A 20,829-nucleotide genomic window follows, 5' to 3' on the forward strand; every position below is an offset into this window, starting at 1 on the left:
GTGTCATATTTGATTCCTTGATTATTTAACATCCCAAAGCAAACAATATTCAGAACAGAAACTGGTGTTTTACGGTCACTTGCAGGACTCTCTGCCCTAAAAAATTAGAGGCACCAATAAACCTCTGGTTTTGATCAGGGCAGTGGAGACTCTGTGACCGGGTGGGGCGTGGGGGGGGGGGCGGGTGGTGGGTGACTGTGTCACCACCCTGGTCGACAGGTTTTCTGGGAGGGTGGGGGCGTAAAAATTTAATATGATATCAAAAGACCGACTAAGCAAATAACATCGACGATTCTTACAAATGAAGGAGTGTGAGAATAGGTCAAAAATATGAGTAATTCATTAAACTTAGTGCGTTACTGGGAATTTTCTAGAGTATTGTGAGACAGATGGCAGAGGAAGTGCTAGAGCTTACCATCTTGGATGCGTGTTTCAAAATAACAAAGACTGCCAGTGGTTGTGTTGGCAACAGTATTTCAAGTGTGCATCTACACTAAACTTAAAATGTACCTCCGTCAGTTTTAAAGCCCCGAAGAAGCGAAAACTTTATAAAAGAAGAAATAAAGATAAGTGTCTGCACATGATGGAATAACAATTCCTTAAATACCTAAGAGAGTATCACTGAGAAAAATATTTTGTAGTAAAAATGAAAAGGAAAATATGCGCTGTCCGTCACATGACATATTTCTTGAATCCAGACGTTGTGATCGTTTATACGGTATCCTTCCCGCGCTACTCCCTCTCCATTTGATCTGCCATTAATTAATTTCACATTCCCCTTCTTCTTGTCACTTTACTCTAAGTTAATATTCTCTGCTTTGTCTGTAAGCTACTTCAAGTTTTCCCAAATTCCCGTCTTTTCTCGGTGTTGAAACAATAATAAATAGATGCTAATATTTAAAATGTTACAGAAAAGCCTTATTTTGGATCTGAAGGAATTAAAACGCATTGTCTGAACCGTTTATCTAGTTTCGTCGTATTTCACACTGTTTGCATCGCAACAACTTCATATAGCACATAACTGTCACTTTTCTCTCCAGTAAGTGAACTTGCTTTCAGAACTGTTTGATTTGACCCATTAATCAAGATAGTAGTATTTCGGGAACATGCCTTCTCGATATTCGACGATAGCTCTTTTCCTTTTTTTTGCTTTATGGACTACGGATACACTAAATAGGCACTGGCGATTTAAACACTTCTTCTCAGCAATAAGGCACTTACATGAAAGTTATTCGCTATCCTGTAGCACAACACTTTGTAAAGCAGAAGTGACGACAGTACCGTCGACAGCATAGTACTCACGTGTGCTGGTTGCAATAGGTCCCGCACTGCACGTTCCCTCCTGCTCAGAAGCTCTCAGTTGCCCAGGTTTTGTTTGTTGGGTACAGGCTTCGCGATCCCGGGGTTCTTCAACTGGGGACTGGTAAGCGCAGCCAGACCCCTGGTACCTTAAGCTCTGCGCATCCTTCAGCGACGACTATGCGGCTTGGCAGTGGAACGTTGCCTTTCACATGGAACGAGGGCCTTTGCTTGACCGCCCAGATCACGAGGATGGTAAAAACCTGTACCAAAAAAAAAAAAAAAGTCTGCTGCGTGCTGGTGAGATGCTTGGCTCCAGAGGTAGAACGATAGTTAGCAGGATACGTCTGCTGAACCTACCGGACGTCAGTTACGTAAGACTCATTCAGGCAAGCGGGCTCCGTCTAGGAGGACTATTTGTTTCCTTAGCTGGCCGTGGGATCACTTAGCCATTCACAACCTAATGCTTTTTAGATTGTTGTTTATTTACAGTGTTACATATACACTTACACAATCATGTTTGCGGCTTCAAAGTGCCATTGTCAAGTGTTTTAAGTGTTATAAATTGCCTAATATTGCATACTGCCGCATTCGCACAGTTCAGTCCATCCGTTGGGTAGTACTGACAACCATCCTACTAAGCGAGCACGGGAGTTAGCATTCTTCATCAATCTTCCTCTAAAGTTCAGGCATTGCACCGTAAAAGAGGGGTCCAGTGTGTCAATATGTGTTTCTTGTGGTCAGAGATGGTTCATTTGAAAAGATGTCGCCCTTCTAAATTCAGAAGGGCTTTGATGGTTTGGCTGTATCCTCAGGCCTTTTCAAAGGTTGCCAATGGTCGAAACAGCGAGATCATAGCAAGTTAACAACCTTTTGAAGCCCAAATTTTTGTGTGAGTCTCCTACTGCCGTTAAGAAGCACTGTAACCTCAACAGTTCAGGAGAGGTCACACACTATGTTATCATGCACGTGGACAATTGAGAGCTACGGGATGAATGGGCTGACGAAGGGGTAATTGACGTGAAACATATAATGCGCCATATGGATGCAGAATTGGAAATATCTGACACGTTTATACTGACGTTTGATGCGCCAACTTTGCCAGCATATATTAAAGCTGGAGTTTTAACACTGAAAATCTCACGATACTTTCTCGAACTTATGAGGTGTTTCATGCTCCAGAAGATCACACATACTACTCCTGCGTGTGATGGACGAGCTGTGTGTGTGGTAACCGTGATATGGCCTCTCACTCTGACGCAATGATGTGCGCTTCACCTTATTTTTGTGTCCGTTGTTCAGGTTCACATCCAGCTTGGAGCAGAGACTGTATAGTGTACGAAAATGAATAGAAAATTAAAGAGTTAAATGTGACGGTGAAGAGAAGAAGGTGTACAAATCCATACAACCAATAACCTCTCCCACTTCCTTTGCTATAGTGCTCACGAAGACACCTGCGATTGTGAGTCCACTCAGATGTCACCTTTGGACCTAGATACCAAGAAATGCTCTGGCAGCGACATTTCACATCTACATCTAAATTTACGTTAGTACTCTGCTATTCACAATTAAGTGCATGGCAGAGGGTTCAATTAACCACCTTCAAGCTGTCTCTCTAGCGTTCCACTCTGGAACGGCACGCGGAAAAAACGTGCAGTTAAATTTTTCTGTGCGAGCCCTGATTTCTCTTATTTTATCGTGGTGATCATTGCTCCCTATGTAGGTGGGTGCCAACAGAATGTTTTCGCAATCGGAGGAGAAAACTGGTGATTGAAATTTCATGAGAAGATCATGTTGCATCGAAAAACTCCGCTCCAATTCACTTATCAAGTCTGTGACACTATCTCGCCTATTTCGCGATAATACAAAACGAGCTGCCCTTCTTTGTACTTTTTCGATGTCATCCGTCAGTCCCACCTGATGCGGACCCCACACCGCACAGCAGTACACCAGAATAGGGCGGACAAGTGTAGTGTAAATCAGTCTCTTTAGTAGATCTGTTGCAACTCCTAAGTGTTCTGCCCATGAGTCGCAATCTTTGGTTTGCTCTGCCCACAACGTTACTTATGTGATTATTACAATTTAGGTTATTTGTAATTGTAATCCCTAAGTATTTAGTTGAATTTACAGCCTTCATATTTGTGTGATTTGTCGTGTAATCGAAATATAGCGGATTTCTTTTAGTACTCATGTGAATAACTTCACACTATTCTCTATTCAGTGTCAATTGCCCCTTTTCGCACCATACCGATATCTTATCTAAATTTTGCAATTCGTTTTGGTCATCAGATGACTATGCAAAACGATGAATGGCAGCATCATCTGCAAATAATATAAGAGGGCTATTCAGGTTGTCTCCAATGTTGTTAATATAGAACAGGAACAATAGAGGTCCTATAACATTTCCTTGAGGAACGCCTGACACTACTTCTGTTTTATTCGATGACGTTCCGTCTATTACTACGAACTGTGACCTTTCTGACAGGAAAGTGAGGTGATATTCCATAGGCAGGCAGTGTGGTTAGATGACGCTTGTGAGGAACGGTGTCTGAAGCCTTCTGAAAATCTAAAAATATTACATCCCCTGACGATAGCACTCAATACTTCATTAGTATAAAGACCTAGTTGTGTTTCGCAAGAACGATATTTTCTGAATCTATGCCGACTATGTGTCAATAAATCGTTTTCTTCGGGGTACTTAATAATGTTCGAATACAGTATATGTTCCAAAACCCTACGGCAAATCGACGTTAGTGATATAGGCCTGTAATTCAGCGGATTACTCTTACTTCCCTTTTTGGGTATTGGTCTGACTTGAACAATTTTCCAGTCTTGACGTACGGATCTTCCTGTGAGCGAGTGGTTGTATATAATTGCTAAATATGGAGCTATTGTATCAGCATATTCTGAGAGGGACCTGACTCGTATACAATCTGGACCGAAGGCCTTGCTTTTATTAAGTAATTTAAGTTGCTTTGCTACACCGAGGATATCTACTTCAAAGTTTCTCATCTTGGCAGTTGTTCTCGATTGTAATTCAGGAATATTTGCTTCGTCTCCTTTGGTGAAGGAGTTTCGGAAAACCGTGTTCAATAACTCTGCTGTAGTGTCACTGTCATCAGTGACTTCATTGTTGTTATCTTGCAGTGAAGGTTCAAAAATGGTTCAAATGGCTCTGAGCACTATGGGACTTAACATCTGTGGTCATCAGTCCCCTAGAACGTAGAGCTACTTAAACCTAACTAACCTAAGGACATCACACTCATCCATGCCCGAGGCAGAATTCGAACCTGCGACCGTAGCGGTCACGCGGCTCCAGACTGAAGCGCCCAGAACCGCACGGCCACACCGGCCGGCCGCAGTAAAGGTATTGATTGCGTGTTGCGAATGATGTGCATTATATATGTCCAGAATATGTTGGCATTTCTGCAAGATACCGAGACAGAGTTTCATTGTATAAATTATTAAAAGCATCTGGCATTGAAGCACGCGCTATATTTAGAACTTCTGCAAAACTTTGTCAGTCTTGGGGATTTTGTGTTCTTTTAAATTTGGCATGCTTTTTTCGTTGCTTCTGCAACAACAATCTGACCTGCTTTGTGTACCATGGAGGATCAGTACCATCACTTATTAATTTAAATCGTACTGAAACGTGGGACTTAGAGAAAAAATATCCAAACCACAATTAAGGAGGCTGTCGAACACACGCCTTACTGGACAGCAGGGGCAAGGCGAGGAAAGGTACACTGCTACAAAAATACGCTAACCTCCAGGGCAGGTAACTGCAGCGTTAGCGGCTAGTAGGCAGAAAAATTCCGCTGGTTCAACTTCATCGATAAACACAAGGAATTCAATGATTAATAATAAAAATTGGAGGATGCCTATTTAATTTTGCTACCTCCAAACACTCCACTCGTTGGTCTTCGTCTGAGTGACACTGCGAGCAGCAATGCGCGAACAAATGGCTTGATCTCAAAATAGTGGAGGTTTCAGTACTGGGTTAATGTTCACTCAGCTCAAACGACCTGGGTCCAGTGGACTGCGTGGTTGTGGCCCTCCATCCGGCAGTGCCTGCGTGCCACCAGCGGTCACGGCATGTCCTCACGCTGCCGGTCCTCACTGCTGCTCCGTGCCAACCGAACTCCCCAACACAATCCGACCCAGAAAACACTTGAAGCCCTTCCAAAGATATTAGTAGGGTACTAGATATCGGCCGGCCGCGGAGACCGAGCGGTTCAGTCCGGAACCGCGTGGCTGCTACAGTCGCAGGTTCGAATCCTGTTTTGGGCATGGATGCGTGTGATGTCTTTAGGTTAGTTAGGTTCAAGTAGTTCTAAGTCTAGGGGACTGATGACCTCACAAGTTAAGTCCCATACCGTTTGTACTAGATATCGATAACTGCTGCTGCCACTTGCGGGCCCACAATGCTAGCAAACGTAGTGGTGCCAGTAAACAAGAGAAGAAAACGCGATGCCATCATCTCTATCACATGATGCCAACCTACCAATGGCACCAACGCGAGCCGCAACATGACTCCCTCTCCTCCCCCCCCCCCCTCCTCAAACGCCAACTCGGGGGGTAACCCAACAAGTGGCCTAACCAAACTTAATTTCATTAAGATGGACCCAGTATTGCTTCCTGGTGCGCTTGTCCTTAACCGGAAGATTAAATGGACCTAAAATACCCATAATAGCCCAGGGACCCAGGAAACGGGGAGTGAACTTACCAAGGTTTCCAACATGCACCTCCCTCCTGGGAAAATTACAGAGATACACCTGGTCTTCTAGTTTACCCCTAAAGATTCGTCGATTACGGTTATAACAATCAGCCTGTTTGTTATGGTCCCTGAGAATATTGCACCTCGCACGATTCCCGTTTTCTTTGACGATCTGAGAGGTAATATCCGCAGGGATCAGATCTTGAATTCCCCATAAGTTCGAAAGGGGGGAATTAGCAGGATAATCACAGATCAAGGAAACCGGAGTAGCCTTCAAAGCCTCATGGCCGGCTGTATTGAAGGCAAAACTAAGCCAAGAGAGACTTGTACCCCACTTACCAGGCGTCTTCTTATGGAAGATAATCTCACTTACTGGGCGTCCTCTGACGGAACATAATCAATGCGGATTTGAGATTACGATTGCCCCTCTCCGCGAAAGAGCCGTGCGGGTAATACGGAGTGGTGGTCACGTGCTTCACACCGCTTAGAAAAGCTTGAAGGGGGCCGAAAAAGAGGCCGGCGGATTATCACTAACGATTTGCTTAGGGGGTCCAAAAACACTAAGTACGTTGGTTAAACGACCAGTAGTACTAGCAGCAGTCACGTTACAACTCGGAAGAAACCAGGAAAACCTCGAAAACGCGTAAATAGTAACCAATACATACCGATGGCCTCTTTTGGTGAGAGGTAATAGGCCCAAATAATCGATACAGAGTTTGTCCATACGGCAGGATTCGTGCTCAGAACTCAAGAATCCCTGTTGAAGAGCGTTCTTAGGCTTGCCCCCACGACACAACCCACACCGAGAAATCATTTCTCTAACGTCTCGGTCCATAGACGGCCGATTCAAAAGCTCCTTAATTTTCTGCAAGGTCTTATTGGTTCCTAAATGCCTCCCAGTCAACGAGTTGTGACAATAATGAAAAACGGGGCGTACCAGGGTGGCTGGTAGGCAGAACTTCAACTTCTTGTCCCACCCTTTTACACAAAATACCTTTAGTGATGACGTACCCATACAAAGGTTCACCCGCTGACAGCCGTTCCTTAACCGGTCCCCAAGTGGGGTCCTGATCCCTATGGTCGGCAAAGTCACTAAACAACTGAGGAATACCGCCTAACACGACAGAAGTAAAATTGACTTCCTCCGTTTATTTGGCGTGCTCACTAGGTGGGTTTTCAGTGAATATACGGCTGAGGACGTCCGCGAGCTCATTCTCAGACCCCGTGATATGTTTAACTTCCAATTCAAACGCTCAAATGCGTACTGCCCACCTGGCGATACGGCCAGTTTTACGCGGCCTGGCTAGCACCCAGCTCAATGTCTAATTGTCGGTATCTAGCTGAAATACTCTATGTTCGGGATAAAAGCGATACTTCTCCAGCGCGAACAAGACGGCCAAAGAATGACATTCGTAAACGGAATATTTAAGTTCGGCACTGGTTAACCGACGAGACGCGTACGTTAATGGCTGCCTTTGACCCTCGAACTCCTGTAGGAGGACGGCCGAAATCCCCGTATTAGATGCGTCGCTTTGTACAATAGTTTTTTTTTTACTAAATTCAGGCACTCTGAGTACTCGAGGGTTGGCTATAACTGCCGTAATGGGCTCAAACGCGGCCTCTTGAGCAGGTCTCCATTCAAAACGCACCCCTTTTCGACACAATTCATTTAAAGGAGCCACCAACTGAGCAACATTAGGGACAAAGCGCCTAAAATAATTCGACATGCCTATGAACCTGGCAATCCCGCGTTTACCAGCAAGCGGCGGGAGAGCTCTCAATGCCTTAGTCCGCTCCTGGTCAATGCGAATGCTCTCGCCTGATACTAAGTGACTTAAGAAGGATATCTGCTGCCTGGCTAATATCACCTTATTGGTTTTAACGGTGAAAGTGGCCCCCTGCAGCCTAGTAAAAACTTGCTTGATATGTTCCAAATGCTCCTGAAACGAACGGCTATAAATCAACAAGACGTCCAAGTAATTATAAACACAGACTAATATCAAGTCTCCGAGAATATTATCCAGGAAACGAGTAAGAACGGCTGCGCCAGTAGCCAAACCAAAGGGAACCCTGTTAAGCTCAAACAGATTCAAATCGGTATAAATACTGTAACGTGTTTGCATTCTTCGGCTAAGGGAATCTGATAGTAGGCTTGATTCAGATCGAGCACGGTGAACAAATTATCACCGGCAAACCAAGTAAAAGAGCTAGGAACGTCAAGTAAATGAACTGATTCGAGGACAACCTTGGTGTTCAGGAGCCGGTAGTCAACAACAGGCCGAAAATCGCGCCCCTGATCCTTAGGAACGATGAATATGGGGGAAGTATAAGCAGATGTAGGCCTAATAACACCTTGCTCAAGCATTTTAGATATCTTTCCTCTTAGTATCTTCATTTTAGGCGGTGAGAGACGATATTGGGACTGCAGGACGGGAATATAGTCAGATAGACGAATATGGTAGTCAAGAACATGAGTAACACTATCACAGAGAAGCTCGGGGAACCTTTGCAGCAAGTCCCATTGTTCAGAGGCCTGCTGTGAAGACAGATGAGATCAAACTCATTAACCTTATCATCAACTACCAGCATGCTGGCATTTCGAAGCACCTTACGCTTAGCATATTCACAGAACCCAAACTTCTGCACAGAAGTGAACTTAAGGAAGAAGGTGTACCCGGAATAATCCAAGACAAGACCAGTTTCCTGTTAAAATCACATCCCAGAATCAAATCGACCGCAGCTTCTTAACCAAGGCCAAAGAGAAGGGCCAGGAGAGAAATCCCCAACCGAGATGCTCCCTCTGACCCAACCATGCAGAGGCAAGACCTGCCCATTGGCAACCCGGCATCTCTGCACCGAAGAAGGGACCGACCTAAGTCTCGTAAGATGACCAAATTCAAGAAACCATTCCAAGCTCAACAACGAAAAGGAGCTACCAGAATTCAAAAGGGCAAAAATAGGTTCGCCACCTACTCGGAGACAAATACAAGGCAGGGGAGGTGATAATCGAGCAGCGACACGGGCACACCAAGGTTTAAGGACTTGATCCCGAGGTCGCTGCCGACCCCAGCGTCCTTTATTGGCTCTGGGTGCGTGGTTGAAAGCAATAACGAACTAAATGACCTGTCCGACCGCACCTGAAGCAACTCCGCGGTTCCCTTTTAGCAGACTCAGCCGATGTACACTCCTGGAAATTGAAATAAGAACACCGTGAATTCATTGTCCCAGGAAGGGGAAACTTTATTGACACATTCCTGGGGTCAGATACATCACATGATCACACTGACAGAACCACAGGCACATAGACACAGGCAACAGAGCATGCACAATGTCGGCACTAGTACAGTGTATATCCACCTTTCGCAGCAATGCAGGCTGCTATTCTCCCATGGAGACGATCGTAGAGATGCTGGATGTAGTCCTGTGGAACGGATTGCCATGCCATTTCCACCTGGCGCCTCAGTTGGACCAGCGTTCGTGCTGGACGTGCAGACCGCGTGAGATGACGCTTCATCCAGTCCCAAACATGCTCAATGGGGGACAGATCCGGAGATCTTGCTGGCCAGGGTAGTTGACTTACACCTTCTAGAGCACGTTGGGTGGCATGGGATACATGCGGACGTGCATTGTCCTGTTGGAACAGCAAGTTCCCTTGGCGGTCTAGGAATGGTAGAACGATGGGTTCGATGACGGTTTGGATGTACCGTGCACTATTCAGTGTCCCCTCGACGATCACCAGTGGTGTACGGCCAGTGTAGGAGATCGCTCCCCACACCATGATGCCGGGTGTTGGCCCTGTGTGCCTCGGTCGTATGCAGTCCTGATTGTGGCGCTCACCTGCACGGCGCCAAACACGCATACGACCATCATTGGCACCAAGGCAGAAGCGACTCTCATCGCTGAAGACGACACGTCTCCATTCGTCCCTCCATTCACGCCTGTCGCGACACCACTGGAGGCGGGCTGCATGATGTTGGGGCGTGAGCGGAAGACGGCCTAACGGTGTGCGGGACCGTAGCCCAGCTTCATGGAGACGGTTGCGAATGGTCCTCGCCGATACCCCAGGAGCAACAGTGTCCCTAATTTGCTGGGAAGTGGCGGTGCGGTCCCCTACGGCACTGCGTAGGATCCTACGGTCTTGGCGTGCATCCGTGCGTCGCTGCGGTCCGGTCCCAGGTCGACGGGCACGTGCACCTTCCGCCGACCACTGGCGACAACATCGATGTACTGTGGAGACCTCACGCCCCACGTGTTGAGCAATTCGGCGGTACGTCCACCCGGCCTCCCGCATGCCCACTATACGCCCTCGCTCAAAGTCCGTCAACTGCACATACGGTTCACGTCCACGCTGTCGCGGCATGCTACCAGTGTCAAAGACTGCGATGGAGCTCCGTATGCCACGGCAAACTGGCTGACACAGACGGCGGCGGTGTACAAATGCTGCGCAGCTAGCGCCATTCGACGGCCAACACCGCGGTTCCTGGTGTGTCCGCTGTGCCGTGCGTGTGATCATTGCTTGTACAGCCCTCTCGCAGTGTCCGGAGCAAGTATGGTGGGTCTGACACACCGGTGTCAATGTGTTCTTTTTTCCATTTCCAGGAGTGTAGATAATCCGCAGTCCTCCTTCATAACGCTCGCGGACTGAACCTTAACTTCACGGCCTGGATCGCCCGCGAGCGGTAACGCAGATATCGCTACAACGTCGGAACGAAGTTCTTCCCAGGTGGAGGCACGACCACGAAAAACAAAGGGCGACCTATCCACCGCTCGCATTCCCTTCAGGACAACAGAAAATCCATTCTAGCAAGTCGACTAACAAGGCCAAGCAAGTCGTCATAAATCTGCCCACATGCTGATGTAACTCCTCTTTATCTTGCTGGATCTGCCAAATATAGCGACACTCGAGCTGTTTGCGAACTCCCATATTTAATCTTTCGTTAATTACAATCTCCCTCAACCGCCGAAAGGAAAACCCTTCTGCCATGGCTCTGGATACGAGGGTCCTCAATTCGCCGCTAGCTAACGGATACAATAGCGACGAAACTACTTGATGCGAAACGCCAAAGGCACCAGCTTGTTGCTCAGGGCGAATCAACAACCATAATAACCTCTCAATTTGCTCGAGTCGGTCTATAATTAATTCTGTGTTGTCCTGAAAGAGATGCACCAGAGGATAACGCAATTTAGCAAACGCTGCGTCTAACCTCTCGGGAGACATAAGTGCATAATTACCGGGCTGGCTTTCACGCCCCCCTGAAGACAGCAAGTCCAGCTCCCCAACCCTCTTCCCATCAAGTTCCAAACATGTAGTCTTAAACTGCAATTCATTAACCAAGGCCCCAATTCATCAGTTGATTCCTTATAACCATCCTCTAACTTTAATGTCCTTAAATCCGCTACCTGGTTGGTTAAATGTATTAACTGTGCCCGCACCCTGTCTAACTGACTGCCACTATGTTGAGTGCCCTCCAAAAAGCCGACGGTGTCCTCAAGACCCCGAACAGCCTTACACAAAAACTCAATGGATGCTTCTGTCTCACCCACAACATCCGGCGTCACGACAACCGGCTGAAGAACGGTAGCACCCAAACGGGCGACTGTGTCTGGGACACTACCGTCAATAGGCTGGCGCCTTATCCCCAGCTCATAAATGACGTGGTCCTTCCTCAACAAGCCGATCCCGGGGCATTGCCTGACCGCCATTAGAACCGGTCACCTGAAACAACCAAATAGCAAAGACAAATATCGTGTACTACTGACAGAGCTACAGTTCGAACCAACAGTAACTGTAATGGCAATATGACAATCGTAACCACGCTCTGCTACCGCTGAAACATGGGACTTAGGGAAACGCAGGATTCGGTGTGGATGGGGCCTTACTTAGTTACCATTGGTTGCTCAGTTTTTTTTTTATCGCGTACACTTTATTTGGAACCAGTTGCAAATAGGGTTGACAATAAGGAACAATTATCAAATTTGACTGTTAAGACACAGAGTCTAACAAAAAATTCTTAAGCAAGTTTTACTTACAGCTGAAGGCCTTATTGACCGGAAATTCAAATTATTTGTCGGCTGAAGCCCCCAATAGTGATAACTCAAAAACAATTTGATGGCTGAAGTCCTAGATAGCAAATTAATAAGAAAGTTAAATTCTCCAAGAGATACTAAAATACTTTTTCTGAAAAAAAACAATCATCAAAATTTCACTATTAAAAGACAATATGTAATTTGAAATTCTTAAGACAAATTGCATTCACGGCTGAAGGCCATATTTACAAGAAATTCAAATTATTTGTCGGCTGAAGGCCCTATTGTAATAACTTAAAAAACAATTTAACAGGTGAAGGCCTGGATAGAAAATTCTTGAGAAACTTCTCTAAGAGACACAAAAATATTAAAAAAAAAACACAGTCATCAGAATTTCACTATTAAGAGACAATATGTAATTAAAACACTTCAGCCAAATTGCATTTACGGCCGAAGGTCTTATTGACAAGAAATTAAAATTACTTGTTGGCTGAAGGCCCCAATAGTAATAAAATAAAGTTTTTTTTAAAAGTAAAAAAGAACAATCATGACAATCTGATCAAACCAAGAGAGTAGTGGGCCTCAGACAGTGCTCCAAGGATCAGCCTGGGAAAGTCGCTCAACTTTGCAACCGATGAGACAGGCAGCCAAGAGTTGTATTCACTTAACCGGATGGGAACTCAAAGTAGTGACAGTTTAAACGCAGACCAACACTCTTGCATAATCTACCTAACGTCTGGTAACCAACGCAACGATGCAATATCGCAGGCAAGGCGGAACTGGCTGACAGCACTGCTTCTTCAGAATCCAGTGTTTAGAGCATCCAGAAGCAGAAGGAGCCACTACGACCAAGGTAGTCCAAAAGAACAAAATATCCGAACCACAATAAAGGAGGCTGTCGAAGTACATGCCTTACCAGACAGCAGCGGCAAGGCGAGGAAAGGTACACTGCCGCAAAAATACGCTAACCTCCAGGGAAGGTAACTAGGGCTGTAGCTGCCACTAGGCAGAAAAATACCGCTGGTTGAACTCTGCCAATAACAACTTAAGGAATTCAATGATTAATAATTAGAAGTGGAGGACAGCTAGTTAATTTCGCGAACTCCAAACACGACACCCGTTGCTCTTCATCTGAGCTACCCAGCGAACAGCAATGCTCGAACAAATGGCGTGATCTCAAAGTAGTGGAGTTCTCAGTACTGGGTTAATGTTCACTCAACTCAAATGCCCTGGGTCCGTTGGACGACGAGGTTGTGGCACTCGTATCTACAGCCCCTCGATCCGGCAGTGCCAGCGTGCCGCCAGAGGTCCCGTCATTTCTGCGTGCTGCGAACCTGACTGCTGCTCCGCCCCAACCGATCTACCCGACACACTCCGACCTGGAAAAAATCTTGACGCCCTTCCAAAGAAAATACTAGGGTACTAGATATCGATAACCGCTGCTGCTGCCATTCGCGAACACACAACGCTTCCAAACATAGTGGCGCCAGTAAACACGAGAAGAAAACGAGACGCCATTATCCTTATCACACGATGCCAACCTACCAACGGCACCAACGCGAGCCGAAACACGGCTCAGGTATATATCTCTCAATCGCTACCGACACTATCTCTTTGAAATCATTCCACATCTTTTCTACGTTTACGTGATCAGATCGGAAGAAGTGGAGACTGCCTCTTAAAAAGGCGTTAAGAGCACTTTTATCAGCTTTTTTTTAAATTGATGTACTTGAGGTTTCTTTTTGATGGTTGTGGGTGTTACGGTATTCAGCCTAGCAGCAACTGCCTTGTTGTCGCTAGTCCCTGTATTCATCGTGATACTCCTCATTTTTCCACGACTATTAGTTGCTAGGTGGTCAAATATGCTTTCGCAGCCATTTGCGCTTTGAGTGGGCTCATGAAATAATTGTTCAAAATAATTATCTGAGAAAGCATTCAGTACAATTACGGATGACGTGTTATGCCAGCTGCCGGCTTTAAACGTATAATTCTTCCAGCATATCGAGCATTTACTGAAGTCACCACCAACTTTAATTGAATGAGTAAGGTACCTACTTCAGAAGAGACTCAAGTTTTCTTTGAACTGATCAACAACTATTTCTTCTGAGTCGGGGGTCGGTAAAACGATCCAATTAATAGTTTAGTCAGAGTGTGAAGTATAACGTCTCCCCATACTATTTTGCAGGAACTACCTAATTAAATTACACTGCAAGGTAAACCACATCTGACAGCAATAAGTACTCCACCACCAACTGTATTTAATCTACGAGGCGTGTTTTTTAAGTAAGTACCGTTTTGAAATAGAAAAAAGACGTGCTAAGATATATCAATAATTTTATTTTTACATGAAAGCCTGTATCTTAATTTACTTTTCTACATAATTTTCGTGAATATTGAGGCATTTGTCATAACGTTGAACCAGTTTTTGAATACCGTCCTCATAGAAGTCTGCCGGCTGACTTGTTAACCACTGCATCACCACTATTTTGACATCGTCATCGTCTTGAAGACGCTGACCACCCACGTGTTTCTTCAAGTGCAGAAACATATGGTAGTCATTGGGCGCAAGATCGGGGCTGTACGGAGAATGATCTAGAGTTTCCCATCGAAAATATGTGATGAGATCTTTGGTCTGATTCACCACATGCGGACGGGTATTGTCTTGCAGCAAAACGATGCCCTTGCTCAACTTCCATGGACTGTTGCTTTCATTATGGTGTGACGTAGGCCACCCATGTTTCCTCGCCCGTAACAATTTGGCTTAAGAAATCATCACTGTCGTTGTGGTACCGCTCAAGGAAAGTCAATGCACTGTCTAAACGTTTGATTTTGTGCACATCCGTAAACATTTTCGGTACCCAACGTGCGCACAATTTGCGGTAATTCAAGTGGTCGGTCACAATGCCATACCAAACACTACGTGAAACATTAGGAAAGTCATTCCGCAAGGAAGAAATCCTAAAGTATCTGTTTTCTCTCACCTTATTGACCACTTCCTGCACCAGACGTTCATTAACGACCGAAGGACGCCCACTCCGTTGTTCATCATGCGCATTTGTGCGGCCATCTTAAAATGCTCTCACCCACTTTCTTACCATGCCATCACTCATAATGTTTTCTCCGTAAACTGCATAGATCTGACGATGAATATCGATCGCTTTTAGGCCTTTAGCACTAAGAAATCTTGTAACAGTCCGTACTTCACAGTCGGCGGGACTCACAACTATCGGAGGCATCTTAACACTCAGTGCACAACGTAAACAAGGAAGAATCAGACTGTAATGGCGTCAGTGCGTAGATTAAAGTGCAGGCTTTCATGTAAAAATGAAACTCTTGAGATATCTTAGCACGTCTTTTTTTAAATTAAAAATGGTACTTACTTCAAAAACACACCTCGTATCCTTTCTGAAGACATTTAGGTTGCTTGTAAACATTTCGGATGAACTTACTTCCGGCTTTAGCCAGCTTTCCGTACCTATATCTGAGCTTCAATGCTTTCTATTAGGGCTTGGACCTCTGCTCCTTTCCCAACACACCTACGACAGTTGACAATACCGATCGCTTCTAAAACTACCTTACTGTGTGTTACCTGCCCCTTTTAGACAGACGCTCTTTCTGTGACCCTCTAACCTAAAAAACGCCCAGTCCCTTCCACACAGCCCCAGCTACCGGTGTAGCCGCTTCCTGTGTGTGATGGACTGCTGACCTCCTAAGCGGAATTCAGAAATCCACCATCTGATGGCGCAAGACAAGGAATCCGCAGCCTACACTGTCACAGAACCACCTGAGCCCCTGATGGAACTGTTGCTGTCTCCATGTAGACTCCTACAGATACTACGGCTTCTGGTGCTGCAGTTGCTGTCTCCACTCAAACTCCAGCAGTAATAGCCGTTTCCATTCCTGACGTTGATACTGGTGCTTTGGTAGAGCAACTGTTGCACACTGCGTTGGCACAGCCTACCCGGTCGAATCAGACGGAGAAGATTATCGTTAGGCGTATTATCAAGAAGCCAGAATCGAAGCAGGTGGCTTGTCAGAAAGAGGAGCACTCAGAGGATGAGGACTCGGCCATGGACCTAGAACTCTACTTCGATGAACCCTTGAGCCCACACAGTTCTCCTCCTTCTGAAGTCGGTTCTCCTACACGCAGAGGGACAAGAGGAAAATATAAACCTTCCAGATAAATGACTCATTTACTTCAATGAAACATGAGACGGAACAGAAGACGTGGAGGAGCTGTAACAGCATAAGAGAGACACTTCTGTCTGTGTCCAAAGGAAACGCATTTTAAACATAGTGATACATCTGTGCTCACGGGACACAGCTCTCATTGGGTAGATGACCCAAGTTGGAACAGAGCAATGGATGGAATAGCTGTCTTTGTGAATGACACTTACCACTCCACTTCTGCTCCCTCAGAACAGCTACTCAGGCAATTGCTGCCACAATGCATATTCCATTGGCTGTTACCATCTGTAATGTGTATCAGCCGCCCAACGAAAGCGTAGATAACGTTGGTCTTACTGATCTGATATCACTACTCGCTCCACACTTTCTAATTGCTGGAGCCTCTTAGCCCACAGTGGCCTCAGAGCACTATGAGGCTCTCCACCAACATGCCCCTGGGTTTGGGTTGTCGAAAGCCTTCTTGTGTCAGAGAAGTTATGACGTCTCAACACTGCCATGAGGTCATTTTCAGCCTCGGCCCTTGCTTAGTGTTTTCCTGCCGTTGTCGATGCCGCCCACTGGTAAGTGGCCGATGACTTGCATTACAGTGACCAGTCACCTGTCTGATCCACCTTGCAGATAGATCTGTCCCTGAAAGTTAACCGCCACAATGGATACTTAGCAAAGCGAACTGGACACTGCTTAGTCAATTAGCTGTTTTTAAACGTCGAGATAATGTCGAGGACTCGGTGGATCACATTATTGATATGATACCTCAAGCTGATGAAGCGTCTGTCTCTCAGACGCGCTTCAGAGGCGGCGTGTCCCATGGTGGAACGATGTGTGTCGCTCCACCATAATAGAGAAGTGCATGGCGTTGTGATAGTTTAAATATCAAACATCTGCTAGAACTCTACAGTCTTACGAATTGCGACGGTAAAGGCACGACAGACTATCAGAGAGGACAAGAAGAGGTCTTGGCAAGTGTTTCTGGACTCTATCAATGGTTCCACTAGCTCTTCGATGGTATGAGAAGCTATAAGGAGGGTATCTGGTAACTTTCCACGCGACCTAGAACTACTGTATAGCGGCAAGCGCGTCTACGATCTACACCTGGGGACTGAGTGAATGTGCTGGCATACTACTTTGGTTTGTCACTGCAATAGCAAATGAAGATCCAGCTTTCGTCCGTCATCACCATTTGTGGAGAGGTATTATAGAAACTTTATTCCTACCGACACCAAGGACTACAATCCCTCCTTTTGCCTTGTTCTGGGTCAAGGAGACTGCGCCAGGTAACCCTCGAACGGGCGCGCTGTTGTAAAAAACACAACAACACCAGTTTTTATTCCTGATCGATGCCTTAACCTTCAGCTATTACGCCGTTGCCGACATGTATTCCTTTGTCGATATTTTCTCGACAATGTTAAAGTGCCTTCAGTTCATTTGGTTAGCTTTCTCAGTTTGTTTTATGAATTGTAAGTAACGACCTGTCGAATGTTGTCAAAAGCACAGCGCGCTCCTTCTGATGTGACAGTTGGAAGCTTTGTTCCAGCTATCAATGTCCAAAGGAAAGTGTACTAAAAGGTTAACTATACCTGCTCGTTGTTTTTTTAGTTTTTATAGATGCACATTAAACTGTTCCTTTGGTTACACCGGCATATGAATGTATTTATTCATTTCAGTTCTTTCATGTTTTGTTCCAATTCAAAGGGTGTTTCCGACGAAGAAATTCGCAAACTGTTCGAAGGAGGTGATGATAAGGTCCATCCAGAATTGTCAGACTTGGTGAAAAGTAGATTTGTGTGATGAAAACAGTGAATAGGACCATGGCAGAGAATCTGAAATTGAAGGTGAGGATGGTGATGATCCCGAAGAGACAGCAAAAGTACGAGGGTTCTTTATTGAAAAGATAAAGTTTCACGTTGGTGTAAATGCGAGTGTGCTAAAACATCACAACAGCCCCTACGGAGACTGCTGTAGATGATTCAGTACATACCCAACCAACTGGCTAAGTATGCGACGAAACTGTTTTCTCTGTGTGATCCAAAAACATTTTGTTGCAGTAATCTGGATGTTTAATGCGGCATGCAAACAAAAGACAAATCAGGTATCTAATGCTCCTGAGGACATAGTGAAAAGCTATGTGGTGCCTATAGAAAATTCTAAGAGGAACCTTACAACTGACATGTGGTACAATAGCTACCTCCTTTCTGAATATTTGCTGCAGAAGACTATCACTTGCATTGGTACAACAAAAGAAATTGTAAGTGCAATGTTTGGATTTCGGTAGGATAAGCATTTGTATTCGTATTTTCATTGTAAAAACTGTTCTGTCACACTTTTGTCTGCTGTGCATGACATGGCGACAGTGGATGAAGAAACACACAAACCTGGAAACATAATTGGGTACAATATGACAAAAGGTGGAGTTGACGTTGTAGCTAAAATGTGTGCCTGATGCTTCATTTCAAGAATTACAAGGAGATGGTCATTGGCTACATTTTCATTTTTCTAAACATTGCCGTAATTAGTTTGCAAGCAAATTGTCTGTGAAAGGTGTTACGAAAGTGACCATATGTCAAAAAACTGGCTAAATTATTATTTAAAGAACTAAAAGACCTTTTTTTTATAAATGTTGAAGATTGTGAATATGAACTGCTTTCTTCTGTATATATAATAGTTTGTTTAAGACAAGTCTGTATTGACTGACAAATGACCATGTTGTAAATTTCTCAATGCTCACTTCTCGTGTAACAACAGTAGGCGCGCCTGCCGAAGGGGTAAGGGTAGAATCCCCTACAGCATATTACAGTACATTCACCAGAATGCAAAGTAAATACTCTTGTCCCTTCCTTTAATGCGATTTGGTTGAACGGAGACTTTCCTGACTCACGGAAGGAAACGATTTTAATGTCCATTCTGAAACCTGAGAAGGACAGCATGTTGCCCAGTAATTACCATAGCATAGTCCTCATTAGCTGCTTATGAAAGACAGTAGAATGCATGTTTAACCCCCATCTGATTTGTTTCCTAGAATCGTAGGACCTACTTAGTCGCTCCCATTGTGGGTTTTGGAGGTATCGTTCAACGCTTGACAACCTCTTCCTGTTGGAGGTGGAAATCCAACAACCATTCCTACGTAGATAGCACGTAATAGGCACCTACTTCGATGTTGAGAGGGCTATGACTCTACCTGGAGGCGTCACGTCCTGGGACAGCTTCACCAATGGGGCTTCAGAGGACGATTACTAATTTTCTGTTCCAGACGATTTTTTCGATATCGAGCCGTTAATGCTCTGTCCAAGTGATTATAGCAAGAAAATAGGGTCCCTCAAGGATCTGTTTTAACTGAGTCACTCTGTTTTCTATGGACATCAATGGTATTACGTACACAGTAAAGTCTCCTGGTCGATGTTAATTAATTGTGATCGACTTTGCCATGTTATCCTCCTCCTCCAACCTTGTAACACCAATTTTTCAGTTGTAAATTACGATACGGCGATTGGAGGAGTTAGCAGGTAGAAATGGTTTCAAATTTTCCTCAGAGAAATGTATTTGTGGTTTGTTAAACTTACTTGTCGCCCTTTTAATCTGCCTCTTCTTATAATGAGAGTTACTGCTCTTAATTTTAGAAGTTCAGTCAGTTTTTTTGGCCTCGCTTTTGATGAACTCCGCATGTAGTTACATTCGAAGGCTATTACTGTTAAAGGTTTACAGCCATTTATTACTTTGAAATGCCTCAGCCACAGCCATGGGAGCAGATAGAACATGTCTGCATCAGTTTTCCAAGGCGTTTGTGCGATCCTGCCTTCACTATGGTTTTATAGTTTGTGTCACAGCACGACCATCTTATTTCCATCATGAAGGGATTGGTTGCCAATAGTAGCGTTTTACAAGACTCCAGTTTCTAGCCTCTGTGTGATTGTGCATCTTGTGTTCAGGCTACTCTGCACGCCACAGTCGCTTACATTCCATACTGTTGCTCGGTCTCCAATAGAGCGACTGTTTAGAAATAGGCCACGAGTAATGAAGGCATTCAGTATTCATGTGCGGCAGGACTTAATTGTTGTTGCTGCAGAAGTTATTTCTGTGCTTCGTCGAGGCTGGAGTCGTTCACCGACCTGGTTAACACGGAGACCCGGGGTTATTTTAAAATTATCAGTGTGCAAGAAGCTTTTCACTGTGGTCTCTGTTTTTGTACCGATGTTTTACAGAATTTTAGCTGTGCTATGAACTGTGTGGTCGTTTACACTGACAGGTCTAAGCAGATTAATTCCATTGGCTAGACTGTGTTGATTCCAGGCTGAGTCATCAAGATTCGCTTACCTGGTTCATTCACACTTACTTGTGGTCTGGTCTCTGGAGAAGACATGGTGCCCTTCTCGCTATAGATCAAATTTACCGAGCTGCAAAGAATCTTCAGCTGACTTCCGACACCATTTCCCACTTACAGAGGCAGGGAAAAGTTGTGTCATTCTGGTGGGTATAAGGGTATTTTGGCATTCAGGATAATAAAACAGCTGATGCAGCAGCTAATGATGCCTATTTGGAAGTTATAAGCTCTGAATGTGCTGAGGCTGCCGGTGCAGTTACGTCGCTGTCTAGACGAAACATCG

This window comes from Schistocerca nitens, chromosome 5, assembly GCF_023898315.1.
Source record: "Schistocerca nitens isolate TAMUIC-IGC-003100 chromosome 5, iqSchNite1.1, whole genome shotgun sequence".
Lineage (NCBI taxonomy): Eukaryota > Metazoa > Arthropoda > Insecta > Orthoptera > Acrididae > Schistocerca > Schistocerca nitens.